This window comes from Balaenoptera musculus, chromosome 10 (genome assembly GCF_009873245.2).
Source record: "Balaenoptera musculus isolate JJ_BM4_2016_0621 chromosome 10, mBalMus1.pri.v3, whole genome shotgun sequence".
NCBI lineage: Eukaryota > Metazoa > Chordata > Mammalia > Artiodactyla > Balaenopteridae > Balaenoptera > Balaenoptera musculus.
In genome coordinates this window covers 55885039-55893017 of record NC_045794.1, presented here as the reverse complement: position 1 = coordinate 55893017, position 7979 = coordinate 55885039, and positions in this window count along the sequence as shown.

Here is a 7979-nt window from a genome sequence, read left to right as displayed (position 1 = left end):
CTCACCTGGGCCTTAAACTGGTGCTTCTTGACCAGTTTCTGATCAAGTTCTTTCTCCTGCCAAGTCCTCCCAATGTCAGAACAGAGGGGCCTTGGACTCACGGATCTGGGTCTGAGGGAAGAGCAGAAAAAAGCTCTCTTCAACTGTGACATTTCTTTGAAGGCTCATTTTCATCCTAAAAAAAAAAAAGTGATATTTGCATTCTGTTGCATATCTATCTGTTGGATACATTTTTTAAATAAGACAGGCTTGGAACTTCTCTGGTGATGCAGTGGTTAAGAATCTGCCTGCCAATGCAGGGGACACAGGTTCAAGCCCTGGTCTGGGAAGATCCCACATGCCACAGAGCAACTAAGCCCATGCGCCACAACTACTGAGCCTGCGCTCTAGAGCCCACAAGCCACAACTACTGAGCCCGTGAGCCACAACTACTGAAGCCCGCACGCCTAGAGCCCGTGCTCTGCAACAAGAGAAGCCACCGCGATGAGAAGCCCGCACACTGCAACGAAGAGTAGCCCCCGCTCGCCGCAACTAGAGAAAAGCCCGTGCGCAGCAACGAAGGCCCAACGCAGCCAAAAATAAATAAATAAATAAATAATTAAAAAAAAAAAGACAGTCTTTCCCCCCAGAAATAATCTTTAAGTAAGACTGACACTTCAAGGAGATACACCCTCTTGATGATCTGGATATGAAGGCCTCTGGCCCCCCAAGTCACCTCCAGTGCTGTGGCAATAGGGGATGCACGTGTCTAGGGGAGGAGAAGCAAAGGTCCAGTTCAGTCAGCACCCACTCACGGACTCCAGCTTCCTCCCTCTCCGCACGTGGCTCCCCCGTGGCCTTCACATTATGGAACTCATTGTGTCTGCCTCCTTTTTTCTGCCATTCTTCCTTTTCTTCTTGTTATAAAGAAAGTCACATTTGCAACAGCATGGATGGATCTAGAGGGTATTATGCCAGGTGAAGTAAGTCAGACAGAGAGAGACAAATACCGCATGATCTCACCTATAGATGGAAATTTAAAAACCAAAGAAGCAGACAAAACAAAATTAAAACAGACTCATAGATACAGAGAACAAATGGTGATTGCTAGAAAGGAGTGGGTTGGGGAAGTGGGGAAAGTAGGTGAAGGGGGTTAAGAGATACAAACTTCCAGTTATATGATAAATAAGTCACAGGGAGTTAATATACAACATAAGGAACATGGTCAACAATATTGTAATAACTTTGTAGAGGGGCAGATGCTTACTAGACTTGTGGTGATCATTTCGTAATGTATGCAAACGTCAAATCCCTATGTAGTACATCTGAAACTAATATAATATCTTACATCAACTGTATTTCAATTTAAAATTTTTTTAATTAAAAAAAAAGAAAGTCATATACACCTGCTAGAACACAGCCCTAAAATTGCTTTGTATTTTGCCAGTCTAGAGGCACGCTCACAGCCAGACCAGCTGGCTTCTGAGTGGGCCTCCTGGTTCCTGGTGGGGCTCGGCTCTCCTGGGCTCTACCCACCTCCAGGTGGCCATCCCTCTCCTCTGCTCTGGACACAAGATCCACTGGTGGTGGGAGCTGGCAGGGCCAACATTCAGCACATACGATACAAACTCTGACAGCGATGACAATTATCAGGCCCTCTCTTACCTCTCGGAGCTGCTCATGCAGTGCCCTCTTTTTAGAAGGCTCAAGGGCTTCTAACTGCCTTCACGTCTCAGGTTAGATGGCCCCTGCTCTGGGAATCCTTCCGGGACATACCCCACCCCTGCTCACCACCAGGACTAAGCAGGTCCTCCCATCCTCCTCTTTCCTCCCTTAATAGCAATATGTATCCCACTGCACTTAATAATTCTTGCAAGCTTGTCTGCATCCCCGCTGAACACCAAGCAAGATCAGAAAAGGGACGAGCTTGCCTGTTCTCCATCGTGTTCCCCAGACTTGGCAGCCTTCTCCCCTCGACCACACACACACACACACACACACACACACACACACATTGTTGAACATTGTTGACGGCCAGACACTGTTAAGTGATTTTCATTTATTATCTCGTGACAATATTAGAAGGAAAGGATTAGTGTTCCCACTTAACAGATGGGGAAAGTAATTAAGATCTCTCTCTTAATCAGAGAGATTAAGTTGCCCAAGATCACACAGTTGGAAGTGGTGCCATCATACTGTCAGACTTTAGTCTGTATTGTGAACGCCCTGTGTCGGTCGGAGTTCAATCAGAGAAGTAGCACCACTAAGAATGATACAGAGTGAGGGATTTGTTTTAAGGATTGGTCTTAAATGGACAATTGTTGGAGCTTGTTAAATGGTCCACCTAAGGCTGCTGCTTCTGCGTCTGGTGCTGGGGCCTGCAGTCTGCAGGGCAAGTAGTCAGGAAGGAAAGATGGACATGAAGTGGGAGAGAACAAGGACAAACAGGAGCCTGCGGGGACCAGCTAGAATCCTCCAGGACAGACTGGAACCCACACTGGTACCCCTCCACCCCTCCCGCCTCAAGCCTCCAACTTCCATGCGAGAAAGACTTCCATGAACAGTAAGCACCTTTGTCAGAGGTAAACACACACCTGGCCCAGGGATCATGGAAGCTGAAGGAGGAGATCTGGGAGGATCTGGAAGAGCTGTGGGCCCAGCTGCTCTCCATCACCAGGTGAGCCAACAGAGAAGCCTGAGCTGCAACAGCTCTGAGCCTCTGCCCTGATCTTCTGGGCATAATAAGAATAGATGCTTCACTCCCACCTTCCAAATCTTGGCAAAACATCTCTTGTGACCATAGCAACCCAGAACTATGCAGGGAAAGGAATTCTGGGAAACACAGTTCCAGCTTAGTTTACTTGCCACAATGTAAATCTACTTCACTCCCTCTCTTAGTTGCTTTTCTGTTACAAGTTAAAAAAGATTTCCATTTTCCTGAAATCCAATATTTATAACATTAATATACTATACAATATTATGCAGTATGTTAATGACCTCAATAATTATTTTCGTGCCAATTGCTTCCCATAATTCTGAAGTGGGGAGTGGGCTTGCCTACATCAGCTATCTAATCTCATGTCTAGTTTTTCTGGGACACCCCCCCCTAAACTGTACTTGGAGTGGCTATCCTGGCTGAGTGGCTCTCCCAAGGTAGTTCTATATGTTTTCCAGAATGGAATGTGTTCACGCTTGATTTAATCAAAGAGGAACCTCTCCTCACAGCATTGCAATCAGGAATTTGGAATTGTGAAAATCTAGAGGGTTGTAACAGGCACTTGTCTTTCCGTGCACTATTCACTTTCTTCTAGTGTATGTGCCTCAGTTTCCCTCTGAGGAGCCAGACTTTCTTCTACTCTCTAGGTCCATCTGGTTTAGGAGCAGCTGTCTCCACCTTCACTTCAGAAGTGAGCAGATGCACAAGGCCACTCACCACCCCTCTTCCATCTTCCTCAGAGAACGACCATTTAAGATCATAAAACAGGTAGTTTCACACTTCCACTGAAAACTCCAGAAAATAAATTGTTAGCAGTATTTTTCTGATACCCATATCCCAGCTATTATAGGTAAATAATGAAACCTGGGCTATTTGGGGGAACAGATCAAGGGGACAATTATAAAACTTAAGTTTCAATAGTTCTGTTGAGGGGCTTCCCTGGTGGCGCAGTGGTTGGGAATCTGCCTGCCAGTGCAGGGGACACGGGTTCGAGCCCTGGTCTGGGAAGATCCCACATGCCGCGGAGCAACTAGGCCCGTGAGCCACAATTACTGAGCCTGCGCGTCTGGAGCCTGTGTTCCGCAACAAGAGAGGCCGCGATAGTGAGAGGCCCACGCACCGCGATGAAGAGGGGCCCCCACTCACCACAACTAGAGAAAGCCCTCGCACGGAAACAAAGACCCAACACAGCCATAAATTAATTAATTAATTAATTAATTAATTAAATTATAAAAAAAATAGTTCTGTTGATTCTGGAAAGGTGAAACTGAAATGACTCCTCCATAGTCTGAAGATAACTCCCAATAGGAGTTAAATAAAGGCCTAACCCAGCAAAAGCACAGAACCCTTAAATGTTTGGGTCCTATTTGTTTGTTTGTTAGATTCTATTTGGGGCCTTGAGAATTTGCTTTCAGATACTGTGATATTGTGACTTATAATAAGAAATATATATTTTGTCTTCATCAAGTTTCTGGCACAGAGCTCCTAAAACCCCTAGAATGTCCTAAGTGATGAGAGCTTAAAGGTGTTTCTTGCTATATAAAAATGAGATGACTTTTGCACCTAAGGATAGGAACTGGTTGCCAGGAGAACCAACTATGATTAGAGAGTTGGAACTTTCAGTCCTACCCCCTGGGTCAGGGAGGGAGAGAGAATCAATTGCCAATGGCCAATGATTTAATCAATCGTGCTTTTGTAATGAAGCATCCATAAAGCCCCAAAGGAGGGGGCTCAAAGAGCTTCTGGGTTGGTGGAGATTTGGTGCTCACCTGGAGAGCATGGAAGCTCAGAGTCCTTCCCACATGCCCTGCTCTGTGCATCTCTTCCATCTGGCTGTTCCTGAGCTATATCCTTTTATAGGAAACTGGTGCTCTAGTAAGTAAAATGTTTTTCTGAGTCTTGTGAGCCATTCCAGCAAATTAATTGACCCCAAGGGGATGGGGGTTGTGGAAACCTCCAACCTATAGCCGGTTGCTCAGAAGCTCAGGTGATAACCTGGATTTGTGATTCTCACCTGAAGGTGGGTGGGCGGATAGGAGGACGAGGGACCAGTCTTGTAGGACTGAACGCGTAACCTGTGGAATCTGATACTATCTCTGTGTAGATAGTGTTGACTTAAAACAATAAAACAGCCAGTTGTTTTACCATCAAAATGAGTTTATTCAAGAAACAGCAAAGAATTGCAATTCAGTACAATTGCAATTTATGGAGAACCACAGGCAAGTCCAGAGAACAAAGGAGAGGACCGTTCTTTTATAAAGGAGAAGGGGGAGTTTGGAAGAGCTGTTATAAACAAAGAGTCCATTGGTGGAAACAGGAGTTTGAAGTGTACTGGCTTTTTATTGGCTGAGTTGTGACAGTCTCATTGGCAGGGCAGTTGCCGGGCAAGGAGAAAGCCTTCCTTCCTCCTGCTGGGTAGTAAAGTAGTAGCTTTCTTCCTGTTGGAGATGCAAGATATGTCTCTTGCTGTTAGTAATGCAAATGAAGTTGAGTGGTAGGGCCTGAGAGCTCCTTCTTCTGGCCTTCCCATTTCATTTTAAATGTTTTCTGTTTATTAGTTTTCAGTAGTGTCAGAATTGAGTTGAATTGTAAGACACCCAGTTTGTGTCCAGAGAACTGCTTTTTGGTGGGGGGGGAACCCCATGTCCCCACATTGAAATCAGGTGTTCAGATGCTTTTAGATGAGAAACATCTATTAGAGTTGTTTGGAAAGTCGGGATGTTGGAAATGGATAGAAAATATGACAGTATAAATGTATAAAAAATGGAATGGCTCTTCTCAATATTGTTTCTAATGGGTGTGAAAAATGTAATGAAAACTACATGAGCATATAAAATAAAACACACTATTCTCTCTGTCTGGACCCTCCCTTTCTCCATCCTTTAGGTTTCAGCTTAAAGAGACACATCTTGAAGAAGCCTTCTCTGACCTCCACTCATGCCCACCCCAACCTGATTAGTTCCTTCTGTTAGTCTGTCTCATAATATCCTGTAATTTCCTTATTTGTGATACACATCAAAATGGCCACTGAGTGTTTCTTGATCTCTGTGACTTCCCCAATCGAATATGAACTCTATTAGCATGAAGGCTATGTTTCTCCTTTCCACCATGGTATTCACAGTGCTTAGTATATTATTAGATGGTCAATAAATAATTATTGACAGGCTGAATGAATGAATCAATCAAGCAATCATGAGGAGACGAGAATTTGTTTTGCATGTTGTCTAAGTATATTTATAATTTGATTTTGTGGAGGTCATTGTTGAATGGACATGATTTGGGCTATTTTCAAAAGGATCATTGAAAAGTAAATAATTAGATGAACTTACAAGTATCAACTATATGCAAATAGTCTGTCATTCTGGTACATATACATCTTTTTCTTTCTTTCTCCCTGCCCTCACCCCTTTTCTTTTCGTGGCAGGTATGGGATATTAACAAAGTTGGAGAACCATTTCTCAAATACACAGGTTTTTTTTTTTTTTAATGAGCCAAAAGATATTAATTTCTCAACATTTAAAACAAAGCTAGAGAAGAAAATGGAATTCAGTGATTATACTGTTTCCTAAACAGGCATGAGTACATTTATCATCTGCTCTTATGGCAGATGGTTTGATAGCTACATAATCCAGTGACCCAATTAAATGCTGCTAAATGTTATCATCTTGGCTTTGGAAATTTGCCTTATTTGGCCCAGGAAGCTTTCTCTCAAATCTATCATATAAAGTATAGCAGAAAAAGTGAGAATTATTTTTGCACTCAAAGACCAAGCTTTTAAGAGAAAAAGTCACTTCTAACAATTGCTCCCTAACAGTAGATTATCATGATTGATTAAGATCTATTCCACTATTGGGAATATATTGGAAGAAGCTGGGATGTAGAAATAAAAGAGAAACAGAAGCAATCTACTATATCTTTTGTTCCTTTCTGTCTTGCTCATTTTCCCTAGGTGGTAATAATAATGATAACAACAATAGCTCCAGTCTGGGGCTTATGAAGAATTTACAATATGCCAGTTGCTGTTTGTTATAAGGTCTTTGCATATAATAACTCATTTAATATGTGCAACCCTATAAGATCCCTACAAACTTATAAGATTGATACCATGATTAACCCCATTTTACAGATAAAGCCATGAAAACACAGAGAGGTTAAGTAACATGCTCAAAGCCAAACAGTAAGTGGCAGAGCCAGGGTTTAAACTTGGGTGATCGGGCTCCACGGACTTAGTTTTGAGCAATTTACTATATTGCTTAATATGTAAAAATATATTGAGGCTCTCTTCTTCCTAGAGTAACATTTATAAATCAGCAAGCATATACTAAGCACTGACCTAGATGCTGTGGAACCCAACTCACTCTAGTTGGGGTACCTTCCTGACCTAAATTAAATACATACCACACTTGTTTAGATTTTCCCTGACAGTGGTTCTCAACCGGTGTGTGTTAGGACACCCTGGAGGGTCAGATCTAAGCTTTGATCTGATTAAACTTTCATTTTGCTCCACTGTCAGTAGATAGATAAAATGTTGAGCCAAGAAGGTCATGCTTTGCAATGTAGAATGTGGTCCAAACCCCTGAAGATAATACATAAGAGGCAGAAAGTAATGTCAAGCCAGCTCCCAAGAAAGATCACAGGTTTCTTCGAACATGTGAGCTTCTTTAGCGGAGAATTTTGATTCTAGAATGTAAGCTACATAAGGGCAGGGATTTGGCCTGTCTTGTTCACAGTTGTACTCCCTAGGAGATAGCACAGTGCCTGGCACAGGTAAGCAATAAATAATTGATAACGAAAAGAATGAATGAATGAGAGAGAGGGAGGAAGGAAGAAAGGAAGGAGGGAAGAAAGGGTGGGCCAGAGCAACAAATAGTGTTACTCCCACAGTGATGCATGCAGCACTGAAGAGGGACCATGGGGAGAGTGATAATGGTGGATGCTTTTGTAGTCACTGCTCTCTATTGTTATACCCTTCCAGGACCTACGTTGTGCTTTTTGATGACTTAGCATTTTTCAGCTCTTTCTTTCTGTATGCTATCAAAAATTCTAGAATTCAGAAGTTTATCATGAACACAGATGTGTACACAATCCTTTATAAATCTCCCAAAGGAATGCTAACATATTTCCAGCTGCACAGCCAAGATAAAAGAACGATTCTGCTTGGATTTCAATAGAAGCTTGCATAACAAATAAAAAACACAATCACCATCCCTAGAGAAATGCTTATTAAAGAGATGTACAGTTCTAAAAAATAAAGGAGCCCAACCAAAAAGAAAAAAAGATACAG